The sequence below is a fragment of the Propithecus coquereli genome, unplaced genomic scaffold (genome assembly GCF_000956105.1).
Source record: "Propithecus coquereli isolate 6110/MARCELLA unplaced genomic scaffold, Pcoq_1.0 Scaffold703, whole genome shotgun sequence".
Lineage (NCBI taxonomy): Eukaryota > Metazoa > Chordata > Mammalia > Primates > Indriidae > Propithecus > Propithecus coquereli.
Genome location: NW_012153097.1, coordinates 417,130 through 429,296, shown reverse-complemented (window position 1 = coordinate 429,296; position 12,167 = coordinate 417,130).

Genomic DNA, 12,167 nt, shown 5'->3' with positions numbered 1-12,167 from the left:
GGATGACCCATCCGCTTTTCCCAATTCAGGCAGCCTCTTATTCTCTCCTTCATCTCTTCTTAGACTGTGCTGCCCGCAAAGGGTCCCTTCTCACTCCTTCTTCCTGTGCTTCAGGATGTTCAGGACAGAGATTTCTCCACCCGGGCTTTAACTTGGAATGCGACCTCCATGCTTCCTGCTCTTTCCACTCCCCGGCACATTTTGCTCTCCATGTACACCTCCAGTTTCCAGGACTCTGACCTATGCTCCCTATAGCCTTCCTGGGAAGTGTCACCCTGCTCTGTCCCACTCTTTGCAGGGTAGTGAGGGTTCAGGATTGCCCAGGGTGGGGTGGGGTGGCACATAGGCCAACTGAGGCTGGGCTGGAGAGAAGAGGTAGCTCTTGCCAGGATAGAAGTGGAGGTTAGTGGAGGGAGTAAACGCACTTACGCCTCAGCACCTCCTTCTCGTGCACAGCCCTGCTTTCTGCCCTCTGAAATCAGAGGCACGAAGGGGTTCCTCGAGCTTGGCAGTATTCAGCCGTGCGCCAGCCAAGCTGTTCAGCAGGCCCTTTCCAATCTCCTCCCAAAGTGCTCCAAACTCCACCACCTTCTCATGCACAGGAACTACACCAGTTAGATCTTCAAAGTGTGGGAGACCCTCAGAGATAGGCATGGTGCCAGCTAGGGGTGAGGGTCAGCCCAGCCACCTCTTATTCTCTTTTTTCCCCCTTCCTTTCCAAAAAAGCCACTCCACCTCTTATTCTAATGGACTTCATTCATTCAACACATTTTTATCGAACCCCCTATGTGAACTAGGCACTACTCCAGGTAGTAGTCCCACTACTTGGGACTCCTTAGTGAATAAACACACAGAAATTCCACAAGAAGTTTTCACACTTCCACAAGTGGATATGTAAATGGCCAAAAAGCACATGAATGGGCATCATTATTCGTCATCAAGGAGATGCAGATTAAAACTGCAATGAGATTCCTTTTCCTTCCATTAGCCATTACAGAATGGCTACGATTGAAAGACTGACAGCAGGAAGTACTGGCTGGCGTGTGGGGCAACTGGAACATTCATACAGCGTTGGTGGGTATATAACTTGGTACAATCACTTTGGAAAACTGTCACTATCTCCCAGTGCTATATATATGTAAACCCTCTGATCTAGAAATTCTACTCCTGAGTATATGTCATGGACAAAAATGTTCATAACGGCCCCAAACTCAAACCCACATGGAAGAGCTGAAGGATATTCACATATTGGTACCCAGCCGAAAAAAAGCTGTCAAACCAAACAGAATGAACCATTGATGTGCACTGTGGCATGAATGAGCCAGATGCCAGTGTGATTTCTTTCAATTCTGTGGCCCTGCCAGCGCTCCCCACAGGGGCACAGCTGGGCACGTCCTCAGAAGCCAAGCAGAGCGGGACTCACTCTCAGTTCCAACATGGGATATGTATAAATGTACTTTAATTTGTTTATCTATGTGGGTTCGAGTTTGGGGCCATTATGAACATTCTTGTACATGTCTTTTGTGGACATATGCGCTCATTCATGGGTGTATACCCAGGAGTGGAATTTCCAGATTATAGGGTATACATACAGGGTGTTCAATAACGATGCACTGACTGAGCGAAAGAATGAATAAATGAAGTCAATCAGAGTAAGAGGTGTCTGGGCTGACCCTTACCACTGGCTGACACCCAAAGATCCCCAAGCATAATGTTCAGCAAAAGAAACCAAATAAATGATAATACTATATTATGCCATTTATGTGATATTTAAAAACAGGCAGAACTAACCAATAGGGATAAAAGTGTTAATAGGTATAATATCTTGGAGGTATTGCCTAAAATAGAGCCCAGGAGAACCTTCTGGGGGCGAGGGGAATGTTTTATATCTTCATCTGGGTGGTGGTCACATAAGTGTATAAATACCTGACATCATCCATAAAGATGTCTGCACTATACTATACGTAAATTATACTTCTATAAAAATTAAAAAAAATTCTGATCATAAAAATGTACCCATGCAATTAGAATTGCTTTTTTCCAGGTTAAAAAGGAAAAAAAAAAAGGGAGAGGGAGAGAGAACAGTGGAGGAGGGGGAAAATTGAAAATGGTAACTACACAGTACGTCAGATGATGAAAAGCTCTCTGGAGAAAGTACTATGAGCACTGGGCACAGGGAAAGCTGGCAGCGGTTTGGCGCCCCTAGAAAAAGGGGGAGCAGGAGGCCGCGTGGGAGGCTATCGGGGATTTGGGCTAGTATCTGCCAAGAGCTGTTTCATGCCAGGCCTCGCCTGAGGGGCTCTACTGGACATGTAAAATTGTAAGCAAAACATTGCCAAACTCCAACAGAAGAAAGCCCAACAAAGTTTCTGATTTTTGTTTATGTTTTTAAAAAAATATCCAGTGTTGAATTGTTGGGCAACCCTCATCCTTATTTTGGGAGATGCCCTTGCGTTGCCAGGGCCCAGGCTGTGGGGGTGGCCTCGCTCTTGCCACTCGAGGTCTCATCACTTCGCTCACGCCCACACCCACGCTGGGCAGCGGGTCCTCCTACTGCTGTTTCCCTCTGAGGAAACCGACACTCAGGGGGGTCAGGGAGCGAATGGCACGTGCGTGTCGGAACCGGGAGGAGTCTGCTCTGCCTGGCTCCTCGGCTCCTGAGGACATGCCAAGTTCTCCCCCTGCGGAGAATGCCGGCATGCCGTGGGCCCAGAAGAAATAAGAAGTAAGTTAACATCGGCATTAACGGCACAGGTAGGCACGCAGAAACCACGCGGAGGCCCAGGGAGCAGTTCAGCTTTCGAAGGGGAGCGGTGCGATCGCCCGCACGCCCGGGCCTGCGAGGTGGGCGCCCAACACGGGGGCCAGGGCTGCCAGCTCTCCCGGCAGCTTGTGCCCGGTCATCTGAGGACTGCTGGGGACTTGTCCCGTCAAGTCTTCTGGACCTGTCCCCAGGCTACTCAGAGTCAGGAGACAGGGGCCCTCAGGCTGCCCTGGACATGGCCAAGGGAGGATCTGGCAAGGTCACAGCCATGTTCTTGGGAGCCTGTCCTGTGGGGGTCCTGTCCTGGGAGGTGTCCTCAGGGCGAATGGTCCTGGTGGGGGCTGTGTGTAGGGGGCCTGTCCTGGGGGAATCTGTCCTGAGGGAGACTGTCCTGGGGGAATCTGTCCTGGGGGAGACTGTCCTGGGGGACCTGTCCTGGGGGAGACTGTCCTGGGGGACCTGTCCTGGGGGAGACTGTCCTGGGGGACCTGTCCTGGGGGAGCCTATCATGGGGGAGCCTGTCCTGGGGGAGGCCTCTCTCGTGCTGGGGAGCCTGTCCTGAGTGGGGAGCGCTGTCCTTGAAGGGGCCTATTCTGAGGGGGCTTGTCCTTGGGAAGTCTGTCCTGGGTGGATGGTCTGTCCTAAGGAAGTCTGTCCTGGGGGAGCTTGTTTTGGAGGAATATGTCCTGGGGGTGCCTGTCCTTAGGGGGCCTATCCTAGGTGGGGCTTGTCCTGGGGGTTTATACTGGCGGCACCCTGTCCTGGGGGGTGGCTATCCTGAGAGAGTCTGTTCTGGGGGCCTGTCCTGGGGTACCTGTCCTGCAGAGCCTATCTTGGAGGAGTCTATCCTAGGGTAGCCTCTCCTGGGGGGAGGACTGTCCTAGTGGATCCTGTCCTGCTTGCCATCTACTGGGAGGGGACAGAGCTCAGGGAAGGGGACTATCTGCAAAGCTTGGGGTGATGATGACTTGTCCTCATAGTCCCCCAGGACTGAGCCTGTTCACTGCAGGTAGGACTGGTAGAGGTGGGAAGGGAATGAGGAATGGACAGGAAGAATCCAGGAACTAGAAGGAGCAAGATATTGAGCCAGTGAGGGTGACACCCTGAGTTAGGGTCCTGCCCGGCAGCTTTTTGGGGCCCCTCGCTGCCCCTTGCCCTTGCCCTCTTCTTTTTGTACTGCATCCGTCCCTCTGCCACGCACACCCTCAGGGTGTCTGAGAGTCGCTTTGGAGCCCAGTCTGCTCACGCTTGCTCACGTCTCACACAAAGAAGGAGGTCATCGCTGAGCAAGGCCCTGGCTTGGGTCACAATGGGGGGTGCCATGTCAGTTGTGGGGAGTTGAGGACAAAGGCGGGGCGCCAGCCAAGCCAGCTCTGCCTCTGCCCCTCCGGTTGAGACCTCTCCCTGCTCTCTACTGTGAGGGTAATACGAAACCTCAGAAACTTCATGGGGGTGGGGAATGCAGGATGGGGGAGGAGAGAGAGGACAGGGACCCAGGAGAATGGAGAGCTGCCCATAAAACTCAGGCCAAGGGGACACGTAGAACACAGCCCGACTTTGTATAGGTCTCTACCCCTTACCCAAGACCACCCCCTCAACATACACACACATCTTCCCCCTTGTGGCCACCCCAGGACCATCCCACCCTTATGAGAAGAGGAAATGATAGGAGGCAGGGAGAAGGGACGCTCCCTGGGTCATAGCAGTGGGGCCTACCCCACACAATCCCCTCTCACTGGCACCCTGACTGGTTGCTCACCAAGAAGCCCACTCCAGGGAAGATGTGGCCAGGAAAGGGTCCTGGTCCAGGTGGAAGAGGAGCTGGCCTTGGGCCGGGGGAGGTGAACATACTCCTTTCTGGGATGGCAGGCAGGTTAGAGGAGGGCTCACTTACAGAATCTGCCAAGTTCATTCTAAAGGGCTGTGCCGTGACAAAAGGTAAGGAGTCACATACCTGGGAGCCTTCCTGGGTCCTACAGCACCCATGTCCACAAGGCCAGGGCTTGGGCTGAGTCTTCAGTGTCTGGAAAGGTGGGTGAAGGTCAGAGTTCTGGACAGGATGTGCTCATTGTGCTCCTCTGGCATGAACCCATGGCCAAGGTGCCCATGGAGTTGGGCTTCCTGGCCTCCTTTTTACCTGATCTCCAGGTCTCTAGTGACAGGCCCTGTCGGAGGAGTTCAGGGAGGAGAAGGGAAGAGAGTGAGATTTGGATTAAGCTGTTCATCCAAACCAAATGCTAATGCATTTGCCTAACATCCAGGGAGCTATTGTTATCTTGATACAATAGGTGGCATGGTGCAAGAGAGTGTGCCAATCAGTCCCAGCAGGACCAGGCAACCTGGGGCTGGACAGGCCCAGGTGAGGACAGGCCCTCAGTGTCTACCTCCCACCAGCTGTGTGACCCAACTCCTGTGGTCTGTCTCCCAGCACACTACTAGGAGTGGACCCACACGACATGGTGTGGCCCGGGCATGGTTCATCTCTCTACCTTTAAACCTGGTCTTCCTTCTCCCAAGAGCTGCACATGGAGGGAAAGTCCCAGCACAAACAGAAGCCTTTAGGCTCCCCTAGAAGGATGAGGGAACACAGTGGAGGGTCTCCAGGCTACACTCCTCTGCCTGCAGGTTGTCTCCTTCGCCCTTTCTCCCACCTGCATAGGTGGGGTGCAGTGTGGTCCTCCCATGGTGGATGTTGGCAGCAGTGACTTGGACACCCTGCCCCTTGTTCTTCTTGGCTCTGAGTCTGGGTCTTATTAGGGAAAAAAATTATTCATGACACTTGTTGAACACAGCAAAGCAGACTTAATTTAGAGGAACTACTACAATGGGGTTTTGTAGTAGAGGAGAGATTGGGCTCAATTCCAAATACAACAACAACAACAAGCAAAGATTTATAGCCAAAGAGCAAGGTCAGGGGTTAGTGGATGGAAAGTTACTAAGAGGAAACATAAAGGCTCGGGGAATTCTTAACAAGATTCTTGCTGAAGGCAGGCCAGAATGATAAGACATTGAGAGTTGAGGGCAAGGAGTTTGATCAGCTATCAAGGGTGGGGGATTTTTCTAAACTGACCTAGCAGTTTAGCAAAACTGCTACAACTGGACTGAATGGGCCAAGGACAGAGCCCAAAGATGGAGACTAGTCAGAAAGACGATTCAGAGGCGGCTGACTCAAGTTCGATCAAAAGAGAGGGTCTTTGTCAGTCTCCCCTTTTCTTTGAGGAAAGAAGAGACAGTCTTGTTTTCTTTGAACAGCGTAAGTCCATTTCTTGTTTGGTGGAGAATGTCGTTGGAGGGCACAAGCAGTCAGGCATTTAATGAGGGGAGTTTCTATGAAAAAAAAAAATCAAAGGAAACAAGCCACAGTTCTCAAGTCCAGAGGGCAACCAACTGAGAAGATTTCAATTCAGCCGATGTTGGTTTGAAGCGTCTGTGTAGATGGTGAGGTGAGGATGGCAGTGGCAAGCCAATGGCTTTCCTGGTTTGCAGTTTGAATGTCTTTGGTGATGGCATTGGGTGTGCTGGTGAACTGTCAGAATAGCCCAGAGAGCAGCAGGCACAAAGGTTGTTCATCCATGATCTGTGGTGGTGATTTCTTTGACGTTTATATCTAATCATCTAGCTTCAGCCTTCAGGGCTTCAGGGAAAAGGCAGTTTTAGTCCTCAGTGACTTAAAGTTAGGAAGATGGGAAAAAAATTGGAAATGTCAGTGTGGAGAGCAGCAGCCACATGTTGGAGCAAGCTAGATGAATTGAGAACCCACAGGGAATGCTATAGTTTTCCATTCAAACATAAAGTTTCTCTCTATAGTCACTCCTCCATCTTTTTGTGAAAGGTAACCAAAGTAAGGTTATTCTTGTTTACAAAATAAGTCTGGTCTCAGCCTGAGCAAGAGCGAGACCCTGTCTCTACTAAAAATAGAAAGAAATTATCTGGACAACTAAAAATATATATAAAAAATTAGCCAGGCATGGCGGCACATGCCTGTAGTCCCAGCTACTCGGGAGGCTGAGGCAAGAGGATCGCTTGAGCCCAGGAGTTTGAGGTTGCTGTGAGCTAGGCTGACGCCACGGCACTCTAGCCCGGGCAACAGAGTGAGACTCTGTCTCAAAAAAAAAACCAAAAAGAAAACCAAAAAACAAAAAAACAAAATAAGTCTGGTCTCATTAGATCTGGTCTGACTGTTGACATAAGTGCATCAAGAATAGTAGTTGACAGGACTTTGAAAGTAGATTCGCTGGAACTATTTCATAAGGAATCCCTGATGAGACTTTCTAAAACTTCCTGAGCCTGGGAAGCCAAGCCAAGAGCTCACCAGATTTTATCTGTAACACCTAAAGATTTGGATGAATTTCTCTCTTCTCAAAGTCTCTAAGGTATCCTGAGGTTCCTGGTCCTGCCATATTTTTGTGGTGAAATATACATAACTTAATATTTACCATTTTAACCATTTTTCAGTGTATAGTTAGTGGCACTAAGTACATTTACATTGTTGTGCAATCATTACTATTATCTTCTCCATAACTTTTTCATCATTCCAGCTCAAAATTCTGTACCCATTAAACAACTCCCCATTTTCTCCTCTCCGCTACCTCCTCGCAATGGCCATTCTCCTTTCTGTCTCTATGATTTGGACTATTCTAAGTACCTTATATAAGTGGAATCATGCAGTATTAGACTTTTTGTGACTTTCTTATTTTTCTTATTAATAGTATAATGTCCCCAAGGTTCATCCATGTTATAGCATATGGCAGAATTTCCTTTTTAAAGTTGAATAATTTTTATTGTATTATATATATATGCCACATTTGTTTATTCATTCATTTATTGATAAACATTTAAATTCTACTTTGGATTAGTAAATCAGCAAAATTATTGATGGCAGACCCCAGAAGTGAGGGTGAACAAGTGAGAGGAGGGAGGCGGACAGAGTCATCACTGTCCTTGAAGTGGGGGCTAGAGCTGCGTCTGAGTATGGTGATGGGATGGCGGGAGAGGAGCACTGCCCCGGAAGACCTCTTTCCTCTAACCAGTCTTGCTGTCACCCCCTGAACCTCTGCAGGAGTGATGCCATGACCCGCAGACACCCATCACCAGCGAGAGTCGGGGAGCAGCATTCCCAGGCAGCTGCCGATAGGGAGTACCAAGGTTCACTTGGGAGACAGGCTGTGGAGAGACAGCTGGCCCCAGAGACCCTCCTTCCTTGGGTTCTCAGAGAGGGCAGAGGAGAGAGCCTACGCCCCAAGGTCCCCATGCGGGCTCTTTTTCTGAAGTGTGAGTGGAGAACTGGGGCTTGCCTGCCCAGACACCTGTGCTGAGAGGAGAGGACTGGAAGAAGAGGTGAGGTGCTGACTCAACTCTTCAGAGTTATTAGAAAGATAAATCCCTGTCTCTCCATGCTGAACTGCCTGGCCTCAGATGCTCCTCCGGAGCAGCTTGAAGGATGGTTAACATGGGGAAAACAGAAAAAGTCCCTGTCCTTGGGGTCGGTGAGCTGAAGACAGGCCTAAAGAAAGCTTTGTCATCTTTCTTGGACCTTTCCTCCTCCCTCCCTCCTTCCTTAACAGTGAAGGATTGATTGAGAAAATTATCAACAAAGTGCCAGGCTCTGTGCTGCTTTAAATGCCTCTGGGAACAAGGTGCAGAGAAAGTAAAACAGGAAAGGAGAAAAGGAGGGAAACTATAAATAGAAGGGAGGGAAGGAAGGTAGAACAGAAGGAAGAAAAGACAAAATGGATGCCACGTACTTCCCAAACTTGGAGACACAGGGTCAGTTGCAGAGTAAACACAAAATAGTGTTTATCAAATGACTGAAAAGAACAAGACAAAATCCTTGCCCTGAGTGGTTCCTACCTTGTCCGGAGCCATGAGGCCCGGCAGCTGCTTACCAAGCCCACGCATTTGCAAAAGCCCGCGAAAGAGCTTGTAAGTTTCTATTTACTCATTATAACTATGTAGCCCTTGAAAGCCCCTGAGGGTTTCCTTATATGGAAATCCTCTGGCTGGAAAGCCAGAGCCTCGGAAAGCACCGCCCCTTTACTGTTACTCTTCCGCCTTACTTAAGCCTCTGCCTTCCTGCCAATAAACGAGACTTGATCAGACTCCTGTCTTGTCTCCATTTCTTGTGTCTCCTGCCTCTCCCAATTCCCACTCCCTCTTCCAGGGTCTACGTTGACTACCCCGCGGGTCGGGACACTACCTGTATGCAGTAAATAGCTGTATGGAACAAGAACTCCATCGTTCAATCTATTCCTCATTCGCCCATTCATTTAGTCACTCTGAAATACGCCTATGTACATCCTGAGTATCGGCCCTGAGTATACGGCGGTGAATGAGGCAGATACAGCTTCTGGCTCTTGTGGAATTTATAGTCTAAAGGCGGACAGGATAAAAGAGTACCATGTACCTCCCATGTGTTAGGTGCTGGTGGTGCTAAGAAGAACAAAAGCAAAGTAGGGACAGGGAGATTGGATTGTTGTGATTTTAGGTGAATGAATATATGGAGGCTGCGTGACGCATGTGTGACCGAGGTGTGGGCTGGGGGTGTGTGTTGTAGAAATGTGGGTGGTGGAGGTGTGTTGTGGATGCCATGCTGGGAGGTGTCCCCCTCAGGCATCCATGCTGGCATCTCTGGCAGCAGCTGTCCCCATTCCTGTGTCACTGACCTTGGTGTGGGCTGCTATAAATCCCTTTATGACTGGAGCCTGAGGCCATCCTCACGCCTCCTTTGAGGCGCAAATCCAGGAGGTGGTGGCAGGGGGCCGGGGCACGAGGCAGACGCTGGGCTGGGAATGGACAGTGTTGTGTCTTTTTTGGCCCTGCTGAGTTTTGCAGTGTCCTCAAGACTGTCAATTTGCATCAAACATGGAGAGCCAAGTTCCCAAAACTTTCTCGTTCTGTATGTGAGGCTCTTTCCCTTCCTGGTTACCGGCCCAGTCCCCATAGTGCAAAATCCCTTTGTCTTAGTCAGTTCGGGCTGCTGTAACAAAACACCATAGACTGCGTGACTTAAGCTTAACAGACGTTTATTTCTTTCAGTTCTAGGGGGTGGGAAGTCCAGGACCAAGGTGCCAGCAGACTCAGTGTCTAGCGAGGGCCTTCTCCCTGGTTTGCAGATGGCTGCCTTCTGCTGTCTCCTCAGACAGCAGAGACTGAGCAAATTGTAGTCTCTTCCTCTTCTTATAAGGATAGTCACCACAACATGAGGGGCCCACCTTCATGGCTCATTTCAATATAATTACCTCCTAAATGTTCCACCTCCAAATAACACATTGGAGATTAGGGCTTCAACATTTGGATTTGGAAGGGACACAAACATTTGGCCCATAACACCTCTCGGCCCTCCAGTCCTCTCCTTGCTTAAGCCACTGCGTCATCTGTGTACTCAGGGACTCCAGGGGCTGCAGCTGTAGCAGCAGACTTGGCTGGCCTGGCTGGGGTGGTGCTGGGTAGTGGGGGTGGGGAGAGAAGATGACAGGGCCTGGCCTGGCTCAGAGCGGGGGTGGAGCTGGCTCATACCTATGTAAGAAGCAAGTGAACTGGGTCACTTTCCAGCTCTGGTAGCCAGGGCCATGCTTACCCCAGGATAGAATAGTCACAGTGGTTAAGCACTCCCTCTGAGCCTGGTTCTGTATACCTTACATACTGTAATTCACTTAACAGCACAACTCTATTGTCCCATTTTATAGATGATAAAAGCAAGGCTCAGAGATGCTAAGTAACCTCTGAGGTCATACCACACAGCTGGAAATGGTGGAGAAAGCAGAGTCCAGGATCCTGGTTGTTCTGTGTGTAATTTTGGGTCTCAGCAGCAATACAGTGGCAGTGTGTGAGGGTCCAGGAGCCAGGGCCAGTCAAAGTGCTCAGAGTGCCCCACTGGTCTTCCAGGTGTAGTGTCTCCACATGTCCCGTACATTTACCCTTCCCTGACAGAAATCCCTTTAACAGATATCAGACACAACCTTTCCACAGTTGGGCAGAAAAAAGCTTAACACTGCCTGAATGCAAGCTTTGGGGGAGCTAACACTTTAGGGTAAGGGTTGTCAGTCACGAAGTCTCTGGGATTTCCCTTGGTTCTGAAGGAACGAGGGGATGAGGGAGCAAAGGACTCAGAAAGGCAGAAAGTGGGAGCACCAACCTACTTAGCCATGAGTCTACAGCAACGGAACCCTGAACATTTCTGGCTGCTGTGTGTTTTGGCTGGTCCTTTTTGTAGCTTTGCTGATTTCTTATTTGGCTAGTGCTGTTCACCTCCAGGCCTCAGGCAGCAGGCGCTGTTTTGCCACCATATGCCAGAGGTTGTTCCTCAGTGGCACCCAGGGCTTGTGCATGTCTTGCCCACACTCTCCTGCCTGCTTCCTCACTCTTTGTACCTCTGCTAGAGAAGGTTTGGGGCTTATGGGTCAGCATTAGCTTTCGTGTCTGGAAAACCTGGGTAAGATGCTTGCTGAAGTCCTAAATGAAAAACCATTTTTCTACATTCTCACATCACTCACACACCAAATATACGGTTTTATTTCCACACCAAGTAGTTCTCCAGTTTTCTGAGGACACCAACTGGGTGTCCTACAATTTAGTTAAATTCTGACACTATCTACCTGGAGTTAACATCAGGTCCTATAAGTTAAAGGCTCAGTCCCACAAGACTGCCCCCACTACAGATGCCAACTGCAACTCTGGGCCTCCCTTCTGACTTTTGACCAAGTGATTGTAAATAGGAGGTTCCCATAACCTCCTCCTCAGATTCAATAATTGGCTAGAATGGTTCACAGAACTCAGAGGAACACTTTACTTACACTTTTTAAAATTTCAGAACATTATAGGGATAAAAACATTTTGCTTACACATAATGCCTTTGCCTCGCCCAAACCAGGGCTACAAGCATGTCCTTTCCCCATACAGTGCACTCTGCACCCATTAGGTGTGAGTTTACCCACCCCCACCACCCCCTCCCACCTGACCAGCACCCAATGAATATTACTACCATGTGAGCACCTCAGTGTTGATCAGTTAGTACCAATTTGATAGCGAGTACATGTGGTGCCTGTTTTTCCATTCTTGTGATACCTCACTTCAAAGGATGGGCTCCAGCTCTATCCAGGATAATATAAGACATACTAACTAGTTCACCATTGTTTTTTGTAGTTGAGTTTATTCCATGGTATACATATACCACATTTTATTAGTCCACTCATGTATTGATTCACACTTGGGTTGTTTCCACATCTTTGCAATTGTGAATTGTGCTGCCATAAACATTCAAGTACAGATGTCCTTATTATACAATGTCTTTTTTGTCCTTTGGGTAGATGCCTAGTAGTGGGATTGCTGGATCAAATGGTATTTCTATTTTTAGCTCCTTGAGGTATCTCCAAATTACTTTCCACAGGGGTTGTACTAATTTGCA